Source organism: Lissotriton helveticus, chromosome 6 (assembly GCF_964261635.1).
Source record: "Lissotriton helveticus chromosome 6, aLisHel1.1, whole genome shotgun sequence".
Classification (NCBI taxonomy): Eukaryota; Metazoa; Chordata; class Amphibia; order Caudata; family Salamandridae; genus Lissotriton; species Lissotriton helveticus.
The window spans coordinates 599,565,359-599,579,439 of record NC_136067.1 but is presented as its reverse complement, the minus strand read 5'-3'; the positions used below and the strand labels follow the sequence as shown (position 1 = coordinate 599,579,439).

Sequence of the window (14,081 nt, the reverse complement as noted above, 5' to 3'; positions counted from 1 at the left end):
AATCACTAATAGGGGGGTGTCAGATGTTGATTGGCAAGTTGGATTATTTATGCCCCCGAATTTCATAAAAAGTTTGAGGCTTGTGTGTATAGTCTCAGAGAGGGATGTTGATTACCAAAATTATACAAGCATCCATACGGAGTCATTTTACATTATGAGTTGAATCATACTATCAGCAACAGGCCCACACTCAATTGCAGTATCGATTGGTGGTTCATACCAGCATCCAGGCCTATTGATACTTAAACACATCCTATAGCTCACACTTAACCTCTTAAAAGGAAAACATCAGCTAAGTGTTCATGCATATGACACCACATTGAAGCCGAAAGTCTGAATGATACATGCCAGTGGAGCCAGATAAGCACTGAACAATGTTGCACCTGAGTTATCCTACCACCTTAGTACCCATGAGCCCAGGACCGACTAGCTATAGTGTCTCACTGGCTCTCCTACTAACCGAGAAACAAGGGATTAGACACCCCAGAACACGACACCCCAGAACACAACACTCCCGACTCTCTCAGGTAACTCGGTTGCAAGACACACCCTTTCGCTCGCACTCCTTTACTTGTCCACAATAAGATCTGACAGAGACATGAACAAGTTCAAAATATTTATTTTAAGTAATGTACTCTAGTATGCAGTATATGTGCCACATAAGTATAAGCAGAAAAATGCATAACACAAATACGATCAACATAGCAAGTAATCCACGTAAATCATGAAAGGAGCAGTAATTATAAAAAGACAATGTAGCCTAACCACCCTCCCCATGTATAGAAGCAGAATGATTATATATTAGAAGATCTCTGGGCGTTAGCTGCAGACCCTGTACCTCAGTCTATAGATGGTAGATCTACATCATCTGTGCTACCCTGCTCTTCTCCCTTGTAAGGTCCCTCTTCAAGTATGTGCTACCTATTCTTGTATTTCAATAAGACCAAAGTACGTATTCCCAAACAGCTGCATCAGTATGTTTTGTTTAGGTGCTAGGGCCTGACCAGAACAGAATAACAAGGGGCATTGTTGATCGACCTTGCTCACAATGTTCAGACTAAATACCAGGAATCTGCAGAGCATGAACACAGCGGTAGGTTCTCATGTGAAAATGGCAAGAGAGACAATTGCAAAATAAATGTGTGTTGTAACGTGCAGAAAGAACCGGACAGTCTGCAGCATGCGCATGCTAACTTAGAGAAGATTACAATGTCCCCATGGGCCATGGAACACCCTGCCCTTGGTCAGGTCGGTAGCCCTGGACTAAAACAGTAATCAGAGGAAAGCAGAGGCAAAGCGTTGTGGTCAAAGGCCATAAAGCGATACAAAAACTCCAAACTGCGGCTGACCACTGGTTCAGCACATCAATCCCTGTTACACAACTATAAGAGTCCTGTGCATGTCGCTTCCGAAACCTGCCGCAGTTGGGCTCCACTGGAATCCAGACAAGAACATTTTTAACTCCTGGAAGGTGCACCAGGATATAAGTCACAAACTTTTAAGGAAGTCCTTTAAATGTATTTTATTCTTCTTGATAAAACAAGCGATTAGCCAGCCAACGAGTTTCGTTCCTTTCAAAGGAACTTCATCAGGGCTGAAATAATTCAAATAAGACAGCACATAAATACCCACAACACATATATTTACAACAATAATCAACATAAAATTAAACACATATATACACATATTACAAAAATCATATTAATCAAAAGTAATATCCTTGTGACATACTAATAAATAAAAACAACATATAACCAAGGACATATTACTAAGTATATCTACATAAAACATCACACTGTACACTAGCCCACAATACAAATAAGAGGACATATATATATATATATATATATAGACCCCTATAAACATACATATATTATTAAAAGTGGAGTGAAGTACAATCCATATTCAAATTGTAAGAGTTAATAAAAGTAAGAGCTAAGGGAAGAAAAATAGAAGATGCTAAAAAAAAAAAAAAAAATTATGAGGTAGACAAAATAAATCAAACAAATTAAACCACATATTATTAAACAGAAAGTTCAAAGTTAAGAATGAATCTGAAAGAGACACGTTAGTGATAGATTCCTTACCCTAGAATATCCCCAGGCGTCAGACTGGATCTGGAAAATTTTGCGTAGCAATACCACGGCGCGCCAGCAGGTGTCGTCCACGGCTCCGCGTCCGTCGTCGGCGTCGTTAGCGCTGGAATGACGTCACCGGAGTACTTAGATGCCGCCCTCACGCGCGGACGTCAGTTCTTTTTTCCGCGCCAGCTAGTGCCAATCCGGAGAAGCTCTACCCCTTAGTCATTTTTTGACTAAACTTTTTGATCTTTTTGATCACTTTTTCTCTCGAGTCTCTCGACTCCTACGGTGCCGGTAGGGATGCCCGGGTTCAAACCCTGCTCCAAGTGCAGCCGACTGATGTCGGTTACCGACCTCCATCGCTGGTGTCTTCAGTGTCTCGGCCTCGACCACGACGACCGCACCTGCTCCGACTGCCAGGCCCTGACGTCTAAGGCTAGGCGGGAGCGGTCCCGCAAGCGACTGGAGCTCCGACAGTCGGCCCCGCGCCGTTCCAGGTCCCACAGGAGGTCGAGGGACCAGTCGCGGGGTCGGAGCCCTCGTAGCTCCGAGAGTCGGCATCGGTCTCCAGGATCCAGGTCCTCAGGTAAGAGGCATGAGAGGTCGGAAAGACTTCATCGTTCTTCCGACGCTCGCGCGATGCGGCCGGGGGTTCGGGTGACACCACCCACGCGGCTCCGACGGAGTCGCGGGCGTCGCATCCAGCCCCAAACCTGCCGGTCCCTGGGCACGATGCGGCGCAAGAGGAGGTCGAGCGGTACCTCATGGCCATGACGTCCCTCCCTCCTCCGCCGGGATCCGTGGCGCCTTCGGGCCCAGCGGTCCCGGCTGGAGGGCCTAGCGGGTCGGGTGCTTCGGCTCCGATGCCAACAGGTGCTCCGGCCCTGGTGCCGCCGGCGACTTCGGTCCCGACGCCGCAGGCCCTCGCTGGATCCGGGTCGTCGCTGGTCGACCTCACGACCTCACCGGCGCCGGCCCTGCGGGTGTCGCCCCTGGCGCCGTCCCCGATCCTGCTCTCGATCCGGTTCCGGTGCCGTATGGAGATTTCTATTTCCACGAACCGGCCCCATCCGTTGAACCTGAATTTCAGGAGATGGGGGACGAGGGTGATTGGGGGGGGTCTGTGGACCCTCTGGCACAGGAGTGCCAATCTCAACAGAACTGGACATATGAGCTTGGGGAGGCCAGTGGCATTGACACTTCGCCAGACACGGGTTTTGTCTCTCCTTCCACTGTGGCTACGGAGGAGGGGGCTGCCTACAGTATAGTGTTGACGCAGGCGGCCAAGGCCTTGGGCCTGATGCTCCCCGTCACGGCCGTGAGGACTAACCTCCTCACTGAGGTCCTTAAACCGCAAGCATGCTCCACTGAGCCTCTGCTGCCGTTTAATGAGGCCTTGTGTGACGTTCTTTTGGGCCCTTGGTCCAAGCCCGCTACAGGTCAGCCTGTGGATAGGAACATGGCCAGACGCTACCGCCCGGCCCCGGGCGACCCTTGCTTTTTTTCCACCCACCCCACTCCCGAGAGCCTGGTCATCCAGGCCTCCACTTCCAAGACCGCATTCCAGACAGCTCCGCCCAATCGGGAATCCAAGAGGTACGAACAATTCGGAAAGAAAGTGTTCTCGTCCTTGAGTTGGGGACTGCGGTCAGTCAATACCGCGTGCCTCTTGGGCCGCTACACCCACACTCTGTGGGACATGGTCGTGGACGTGCTGCCCCAATGTCCGGACGAGGCCCGGACTAAGCTCGCCCAAGCCCTTGCGGAGGGTCGAGATGCAGCGCGCTATTCCATCCGGTGTGGGCTGGATACCACGGACTCACTGGGCAGAGCGATGACAACGAAGGTGGCGGTTCAACGCCACGCCTGGTTGAGGTCCGCCAACTTTTTGGCTGATGTCCAGGCCACACTTCTGGACATGCCGTTTGATGGCCATTGCCTCTTTGGCGACAAGGCAGACCATGCGCTTGAGCGTTTTAAGGACTTCAGGGCTACGGCCAAGTCCTTGGGCCTCTCGGACCCACGCCAGCAAACGGGTGCCTTTCGCTCCTTTCGTGGCCAAGGAAGGGGCGCTCCCAAACGTGCTGCCAGGCACACACCGCAGAATGCTACACAGCGCGGTGGCGGCTGTGGAAACCGCCGTGGCAGCGGTCGGGGACAGCGGCGAGGCCAGTCCACACCTTCCCCTGCAGCACCCGCCTCGAAACCCTCCTAGTCCGTGCTTTCAGGCCCATGTGACGCCAGTGGGAGGCAGGGTTCGCCATCACCTCTTCCACTGGCGCACTGTCAAGTCGGACAGGTGGGTGCTGCAAATCGTCCGAAGGGGCTACTCCCTCCCCTTCGAGGCGACCCCTCCAGCCATGCCACTGCAATTCCACCGCGTGTCGGGGGATCACTTGCAACTTCTGCCAGAGGAAGTTACGGCCCTCTTGGCCAAGGGGGCCATCGAGCACGTTCCTGGGCAGGAAGTAGGGTGTGGTTGTTACTCCCACTACTTTCTGGTACCCAAGAAGGGCAAAGGGGGCCTACGCCCTATCTTGGACCTACGGGACGTTAACGGCTTCCTCCGGAAGGAGAAGTTCAAGATGCTGACTTTGGCTCAGGTCTTAGCTGCCCTGGACCCCGGAGACTGGATGGTAGCGTTGGACTTGCAGGACGCTTATTTTCACATCCCCGTCCTGCCGGACCACCGACGTTACCTGCGGTTCACGGTAGGCCACGAGCACTTTCAGTGCTCCCCTTCGGCCTTACCAGCGCACCACGGGTGTTCACGAAGGTGATGGTGGTGGTCGCAGCTCATCTGCGCAGGTTAGGGGTGTCAGTCTTCCCCTACCTCGACTACTGGTTGTTGAAGGTGGGCTCGCCCCAGACAGTCGTCAGCCACCTACAGACTACGGCCGACCTCCTGCACTTGCTGGGGTTCTCCATCAACGTGCCGAAGTCACACCTGTGTCCCTCTCAGAAGCTCCTCTTCATCGCAGCGGTTCTAGACTCGGCGCAGTTTCGGGTTTATCCTCCCGAAGAGCGGGTTCGGGATATTCAGGCTCCGATTCCGATCTTTCGGCCTTTATTCCGAGTCTCGGTCAGGTTGACGCTGCGGCTTCTGGGGCTGATGGCCTCCTGCATCCTTCTGGTGCATCACGCCCGGTGGCGGATGCGGGCTCTGCAGTGGGACCTGAAGTTTGTGGGCCCAGCATCAGGGCAACTTGTCCAATCTCGTCTTAATCTCGGAGGGCACTGCAAGTCAGTTGCAGTGGTGGCTCACGGACCGCGATTGGGTCAGTGGCAGATCCCTTTCCCTACCCCACCTGGAGCACGTTGTTGTGACGGACGCATCCCTCCAGGGCTGGGGTGCCAACATGGGAGAGGCGGAGATCAGAGGCCTCTGGTCTCCGCCGAAGTACCGGCTCCAAATCAACCTTTTGGAGCTGCGGGCGATCCGTCTAGCACTGAAGGCATTCCTCCCCACTGTCCGGGGGAGTGTAGTGCAGGTGTTCACGGACAACACCACCGCCATGTGGTACTGTAACAAACAGGGCGGGGTGGGGTCGTGGACCCTGTGCCAGGAGGCTCTGCGCCTCTGGCAGTGACTGGAACATCAGGGCGTGACCCTGGTGGTTCAACACCTGGCAGGTTCTCTGAATGCCAGGGCGGACTAACTCAGCCGTCGGTGCATGATGGATCACGAATGGCGTCTGAACTCGGACGTGGCGCAAGGCCTCTTTCAGCAGTAGGGAGAGCCTTGGTTAGATCTATTCGCCACAGAAGAGAACGCGCAATGTCATCAGTTCTGCGCGTTGGAGTTTCCAAGGCGGCACTCGCTCTGAGACACTTTTCGTTGCGGTCTATTGTTCGCCTTTCCGCCTATACCAGTTCTGCCCAGAGTGCTGAAGAAGATCAGGCGCGACCGGGCCCAGGTTTTCCTTGTGGCTCCAGATTGGGCACGAAGATACTGGTATCCCGAGCTACTCAGCATGTCAGTCGATCCCCCGATTCGTCTGCCTCTTCGGGAGGACCTTCTGTCGCAGCAGCAGGGGACGGTCCTCTACCCGAACCTGTCCAGTCTCCACCTACAAGCTTGGAGATTGAGCGGCGGCAGTTGAGACCATTAGACTTGCCTCCTGAAGTCTGTAATGTCATTCTGGCAGCCAGGCGTCCCTCCACAAAGTTGGTATACGCCTGCAGGTGGAACAGATTTGTGGCATGGTGCACAGAAAAGGCTGTGGACCCTCTCTGCACCCCTTTCTGAGGTTCTCCTCTTCCTTCTTTCTCTTGCCCAGCAGGGCTCTGCTCTGGGCACTATCAAGGGGTACCTTTCTGCCCTTTCCGCCTTCTTAAGTCTACCTGATCAGCCTTCTTTGTTCAAGTCCCCTATTGTAAATAGGTTTTTAAAGGGCATCACACACATGTTCCCTCCTGTTCCTTTTGTGATGCCCCAGTGAGACTTGAACCTTGTTCTTACTTACCTCATGTGTGCTCCCTTTGAGCCGCTCCATAACTGTCCTCTCCTTCTTCTTACTTTGAAGACTGCTTTCCTGGTTGCCATCACCTCTGCCAGGAGAGTGAGTGAGCTCCAGGCTCTTTCTTCTACACCTCCTTACCTCTCTGTTCATCCGGACAAGGTTGTGTTGCGGACAAGACCTTCTTTCCTGCCCAAGGTTGTCACGGCCTTCCACATCAGGCAGTCCATTACTTTGCCCACCTCCTTTCCGCCTCCGCATCCCTCGAAAGAGGAAGAGAGGCTCCACCGTCTGGACCCAAAATGTGCGCTCTCTTACTATTTAGATTGCACACGCCAGTTCCGGGTGGATGACCAACTCTTTGTTGGTTACGTGGGCGCTAAGAAGGGAAAGGCGGTGCACAAGCGGACCATCTCCCGGTGGATCATCTTGTGTATCCATGCATGTTACTCCTTGGCTAAGAAGGAGCCCCCTGTTGGATTGAGGGCTCATTCCCCTCGGGCCACGGCGACTACCACTGCCCTGGGCCGGGGAGTGCCCTTGCAGGACATTTTCCAGGCAGCTACGTGGGCCTCGCTGCACACGTTTGCAAGACACTACTGCCTGGACAGCCAAGTCCGGAGGGATGGCTTCTTTGGCCGTTCCTTCCTCCAGGACTTTCTGGTGTGATTATTGGTTCGCAGACCCACCACCGGGGTTGGTATTGCTGGGGTATCTATTCTAAGGTAAGGAATCTATCACTAACTTGTCTCTTTCAGATGCACAAGTTACTACTTGTGTAACGATATATCTGTAAGAGACATTAGTTAGTGATAGATTCCTTACCGACCCACCCATCCTCCCCGTTCTGCGAACCGATATCTAGGGTTAAGGTCATCCCCTTTCAGGGCCCTAGTTTCATGGCACCAGTGTTGGTTCTATCATGGCTCTGCGTATCTGGCGCGGAAAAGCTGTGTATCAGAACTGACGTCAGCGCGCATGGGCAGCGTCTAAGTACTCCGACGTCATTCCGGCGCTAACGACGACACCAACGACGGACGCGGAGCCGCGGACGACGCCTGCCGGCACACGGGTATTGCTACGCAAAATTTTCTGGATCCAGTCTGACGCCTGGGGATATTCTAAGGTAAGGAATCTATCACTAACTAATGTCTCTTACAGATATATCTTTACACAAGTAGTAACTTGTGTGTCAGCAACGTTACCAGGGGGGGCCCAGAGTTCATGAAAGGAAGCCTCAGGGTTAGTCAGAGAAAGAGAAATGTTTTCCATCCCTAAGATAAACCACAGTTTGTGTAGCCAGCCCAACCTAGTAGAGAGTACCGCAGACCCCCAGTGAGTCAGGACATTCTGTACTGCCGCACCCACCGTCAGTGCTATTTGTTTACCTCTCCGAGAATGAAGCGGGAAGGTAATGGCGTTGGGGAGGCCAAGAAGGATATAGGCTGGGAATCTTGGGATGTGAGTCTCAAAATGGGAGTCGATCTCATCTAGTATTTGTGACCAGTACGTCCCTAAGGAGGGGCAATCCCAGACAATCCCAGAGCACGTGAGTGAGGGTACCTTGCGAGCCGCAACCTCTCCAGCACAGTGGGCTGCGCGAGGGGTTACTTCTATGGAGTCTTACAGGCGTCAAGTACCAGTAGGTGGCCATTTTAATAGACGCCATATTACGAGCCGTGTGGCGGGCCCGATGGTGAATTTTCTTCCACTCTTTCGGGGAAAGTTCCCACCCCAGCTCACCAGCTCAACGCAGTTGCCCCGCATTCTTCACAGTGTCTGGGGGCACCCTCAGGAATTTGTACAACTCAGACGTCAGGCGCGCACCACTGTGTCTCGTAATCAGCCACTTCTCAAACAGCGTTAGCAACCGCCTGCCCCTTCCCGCACCCCCTCCTGGAGCACCCAGTGTCTGATTTGAATATAATGGAGCCGCTCCGTCTCCAGAAGCCCAAGATCATTACGAAATTCCTCAAACGGCCGCAATCCAGAAAGATAAAAAAAATGCCCGATGGAGCGGGTAGTCTCAGTCGTCCACTGGTGGAATTCTCTATAGTTAAGGCCGGTGTGAAGTCCGGGTTCTGTACAATAGGCGTAATGGGGGAAGGGAGCGTTGTAAGCCCTCTCGCAAGAGCAGTTCGATCCCAAGCGTCCATAATGGAACGGGTCACTTCAGATAAATATAGACTACGATGACGATGATGGGGCAAAAAGGGAACTCCACACAGAGTGCGAGCTGCAAGGGCCCTGTCCATGAACAACCAATGCTTCTCGGACTCTGGCCGAGTCCACTCCACCAAAGCCCGCAGCTGAGCAGCCCGCCAGTATGTCAAAAGATCTGGGATACCCAGCCCTCCTTCCAACGGATCCCTGTTGATGAGAACGCGGCGCATCCTGGCTCTTTGGTCCCGCCAGATAAATTGCTCTATGTCCCTCTGCAAGGCCCGCAGAACCCCGGCGGGGGGCATCAGCGGAAGAGTATGAAATAGGTAAAGAATTTGAGGCAACAGCACCATCTTCACTGCCGCTATGCGGCTGAGCCACGAGAGGGAATGAGGCCTCCACTTACGAAGTGAAGTGCGTACTTGTTTCAGTAGGAGCGAGTAGTTCACTTGTCGGGTAAGAGAAACGGTGTGTGCCACTCGGAGCCCCAGGTATGAAATGGTGTCCTGGGCCCACTGACCCCGAAAGTTCTGCCGGAGGGACAACAGCGTCTCAGGCTCCAGGGATAGGTTAGGAGCTTGTGACTTATGCACGTTGATCTGAAAGCTCGAGGCTAGGGCGAAGTGAGCTAGTTCGTCCAAAAAAGCCGGTAGGGAATCCCGAGGGCACTCCAGGGTCGCCACCACATCATCAGCATAAAGACACAGTTTATGCTCAGAGCCCCCGAAGAGCATCCCTCAAATCGATGAGTCATCTCTGATGCGTTGGGCCAAGGGCTCCATGTACAAGGCAAAAAGTAGTTGGGACAGCGGACACCCTTGCCTAGTCCCCTTTCGTATCGGAAAGGCCGCTGACGCCACCCCTTTCACCCGTACTGTGGCTGTGGGATTCGCATAGCACTGGAAGATCCAGGCTATGAAACACGCAGGAAGGCCAAAATGAAGCAGGGTTGCTCGGAGATATGACCAGTGAACCCTATCGAACGCCTTCTCGGCGTCGACAGAGAGGACCATGCGTTCCGCCGGAAATCGCTCGGAACGGTCCATAAGATGGAGAAGGCGTTTAGTATTATCCAAGCACTTCCGCCCGGGGACAGAACCGGATTGATCCGGGTCTATCAAACCAGGAAGACATTTAGAGAGCCGCGTCGCCAAAATGCTTGTAAAAATCTTTAAGTCCACATTAAGAAGCAATATAGGGCGGTATGAGCCACAAAGACGGTGATCCTTCCCCGGCTTGGGTAGAACAGTTATTAAAGCTTCCAGCATAGAGGAAGGGAGGGGAGATGACTCATCACCCCAATGAAATTAAAAACATGTGCGAGAATAGGGGCCAGTTTCCCACAAAATTTCTTTTAAAAACCCAAAGAGAACCCATCGGGGCCAGGAGATTTGTTATGCTTAAGACGGGCAATCACGTAGATAACCTCCTCCACTCGGATGGGGGCTCCTAGTTCCTCCGCCTGGGATGGCAGTAACGCAGAGGTGGCCACCTTCTGGAGATACTGAGACGGGGCAGCGTCAGGCAGTGCTTGAGCCAAATACAATGATGCATAGAATTGTCGAAACGCTTCGACAATCGTCTCATCCTCCCTACATTGCAGCCCTCCAGCATCTTGTATCAATGTCACCTTTTGCGCTTGTCTCTGGGCACGGAGTCGGTTGGCAAGTAGGCAACCACATCGATCGCCCCTAACATAAAAAAAATGCTTAAGGCGTAAAGTGGCATACTCCGCCCAGTCAATATCTAGCCTAGCAAGTTGTAGGCATGCGGCTTTCAACTGTCGCCATACTCTCGGCGCTCTGGTGCGCTTGTGAATTCGCTCTAACTCCTCCACTTTGGCTGTCAGATGTGCGCGTTTCTCCCTCCTGTCTTTATTGTCCGCAGATGCAATGCCAATGAAGTCCCCTCTGAGGACCGCCTTCATCGCCTCCCAGAGGGTCGTCGTAGAGACGTCCGGAGTATCGTTCAAAGTCAAATAATCCACTATGTGCTCCTCAATCTGCCGCACAACTGAGGGGCGTTGGAGCATGCTCTCGCGCAGGCGCCAAAATCGACGACTAGCTCGCCTTGGGGGAAAGGACAGAGAGAGTCGCAGCGCGGAGTGGTTTCATAATGGGCAGGGAAGAATCTCAATCTCGCTAGCGCGCTGTGTGAGTAAGTCGTAGGTAAAAATGTAGTCAATGCGGTTATATATTTTTTTGTTAGGGTGCAAATAGAACGTGTAGGCCCGTGTGTTTGGATGCTTATGTCTCCAAAGTCAGTGAGCCCGGCGTCCGTCAAAAGGCGTTTCCCAGCATTGGATAGTGTCCCTGATTGACCCCAGCGCTGACCCGAGCGGTCCATGTCCCCATCTAAGAACAAGTTAATGTCCCCTCCCAGCAAGACAGTCCGGTCTGGCAGCCCTGCAATGTCCTGAATGAACATTTTAAGAAAACTCTCCTGACCAGTGTTGGGGGAGTAAACTGAGGCCAGCACAAACGTGTGAGTGTCTAGTGTAAAAGCGTGGGCCAGGAGCCTCCCCTTTATTTCAGCTTGCTTACCCCCCACCCGGCCCGGGAAACGGGAGGAAACCAAGAGGGCCACCCCTGCAGTTTTGGAAGTAGCTGATGAGAACAATTGAATCGGGAAAGCCCGTGATCTAAGGCGAGGGGTATCAGCCGAGAGGAGGTGTGTCTGTTGAAGTAAGCGTATATGGGCGTCAGTATTCTCCAAATAAGACAGCAGCGCCCTTCATTTAATACGACTGTTAAGGCCTTTCACATTCAAGGACACAATACGAACCTCAAAACACATAAGGATGGTAGGGTCCGACTATAGCAGTGAATCCCACTCGGCGGAGGTACCCGGGTAGGTGCAGGGCCCCAAGCTAGGGGTATGGCGCAACAACAGAGGAGGAGGAGAGTATCCCATAAAGAAAAAAGAAAAAACCCCATTAAGAAACTACCCAAAACCAACAAACCCAAAAGAACAATCATATGTGGAGCTCACAAGAGTCCCAGGCAACCGCCTGTGGTGAGACATGGGATGGATAGTAGGGGTGCCCGCTGCCCCCCACCCCCCAAGATCTGGCCCATCCCAAGGTGCTGGATCAGTCCCAACGGATTTCAAACTAAGAAGGCATAGGTGGACGGCAGGACCGCAGAGACCATCTGTATCAGTCAGCGGAAGTGAGGGTAGAGACCTCCGACAAGGAGCAAAGAACTGCCGATCGTTCCTTGGCCATAGTCTCGGTATCCGGGCGAAGTATCGCCTCGGGCTCTCCACTTTCCGCCAGTGGCCACTGTCCTCCCGTGAAGCGGGGCTTCCAGGCTTCTCAGGATTACCACCTGTCGCCCCCGGGATGCGAAGGAGAGAAGATGCTTCTTCCACAGTGCAGACTTGACGGAGCTTACCGTCCCATTTGAAAAGGAGCCTGAATGGATGCCCCCAGGAGTAGGCAACGTCTTTGGATCGGAGAAATGCAGTGAAGTTGCGTCTCTTCTAAAGTGTGGAGGCAGCCGGGTCTTGATAGAGGAGCGGCTTACAGGAGCGGAACTCAATAGGATGCTTCGACCGCGCCTCTCGCAGGATACGTTCTTTAAGCTTAAAGTCATAAACGCATGTCAGGTGGGGGTGCCGTTGCCGGCCTCCTGAGGCCCACTCGGCGCGTGCGATCCAACAGGATCTCCAAGTCAGGAGGACCTCCCAGAACATGTCGAAACAGGTCTGTCACAAAAGCTTCTATGTCCGGAGCCTCCAGACCCAGTGGGACCGCTCGGATCCTGATGTTGTTTCGACGCGAGTGGTTCTCTAGGTCTTCCGTGTGGGTCTGGAGATCCAGGTGCTGTTCACGGAGGCACAACACCGCTTGTTGAAGCTGGATAGTTCTTTATCCCTGGCTGCAGTCTGGTTCTCGAGGTCGTCCACTCTCCCACCCACAGAATCCAGATCCCTGCGCATCTCTCGGATTTCAGACGTTAGGTCCCTTTTCATGGTATGAAACTCCTTAGTGAGACCTGCAAAGAGGGACTCCAAGACAGAGCGAGTGACAGGGTCTTGAGTCTCCGTCGGTGCTTGCTTGTCAGTTACTTCACCGGTCCGCGGCAGGGCGTCTGCACCTCTCATGCTAGATTTAAGAAATAAGTCCTTGACAGTCCTGTCCTTCCTATTCCTGGATGTCGCCATGTGGGAGCGACAGCCGACCGGGGACAGAGTAGCTCTAAGCGCACTTGGCCGCTACCCCACCACCGTACTAAGCCAAAGTCGTGGAGAGAGTATCTGTGTTCTCGCCTACGCACCGATGGCCAGCCGTGTCGCTGTTCTTGGTGGCAGTCCCCCAATGACCAAAAAGGAGCTCTCCCAGTGTTGGCAAGGCACAAAACAGACTGAGGGGTGCAGGACACTCAACTTGAGTCAATACTCGCAAACCTGGATACAGCTAAGCACCTAGTCCAGCGTCAGGGGCTAAAAAATCCGTCTTGGGCTCTCGGGAAGGCAGCCAGATGCCCGCTGTGTCCTCACCAGTCGTGCCTCAACTCCCGCTCCAGGAAGGCTCCCCAGTCGTCACCGCCGCTCCAGCTGTTATGCCACAAGTCAATTGTGCTATCAGGCAGAGTGAGAAGCCAGCCGGCCCCCCCTAGAAGGATGCAGGGGCACCGCTCCGCCCCTCCCACACCGCGGATCTCCGTTACCAGCCTCACCCGGGCCCTCCCAACTCGGCTAGGCACGCCACACCTGTCTGCGCCGCCTCCAGTAGCCACAAGCCAGGCCCGCCACGTGGGCCTCGCACTGGGAGCGCTTTCACCATGTTGCGGTGCTTGGTGGCTACGCGCCGACAAGTCTTGCAATGGCCACCCAATGCCACAGATGGGCCTCTCCCGTGATGTCCGGCCACTCAGCCACCACCAGGCTCCCCCTGCTTCTCCTGCTGTGTCAGGCCTGTCCGCTCCTCCACCCTCCTCCCTGGGCAGGCCGGGTCCGTCTCCCGCACTCCGCCGGGTCACTCACTTCAGGGCACCAGGGGCAACCCCTGCAGCTCAGCAGTAGACCAGCACATCCCACTCACGCTGGCTCCAAGCAGGCACTTCAGCACTCCAGCGTCTCAGAGCCAGGCCGCCATTTCAGTTTAACCGTGAGCTCGGCAGCGGCGCCCGGCAGCTCGGGCCCCGGCCTCAGATGGCGGCAACCCCCTCCGGACCGCCGCGACTCACCAGGACAATCGCCGATCATGGCAGTGCCTTCCGCCTTCCACAGCACTCCGCTGTCTGTCTCATCCGACTCCGCCGGTCTTCAGGCGCGAGCGGGGGCTACCATTTTGTCCCGGCCGCCAGGACTCCCTATCGGCTCACCGATGCAGCAGGATCCCCACCGGTCTTGCTGCGGAGGTCTCCGCAGC

General features: G+C 54.1%; 1 long non-coding RNA gene across 1 annotated transcript in view; it reads right to left on the bottom strand.

The window, feature by feature from the left end:
* Positions 1-658: 658 nt before the first annotated feature.
* LOC144762791 (uncharacterized) overlaps positions 659-14,081 on the bottom strand; it is a 133,016-nt gene continuing 119,593 nt past the window's right edge. Inside the window, exon 3 of the long non-coding RNA XR_013596135.1 lies at positions 659-1,594. This is a non-coding gene — a long non-coding RNA (uncharacterized LOC144762791). The remainder of the gene's footprint in view (positions 1,595-14,081) is intronic.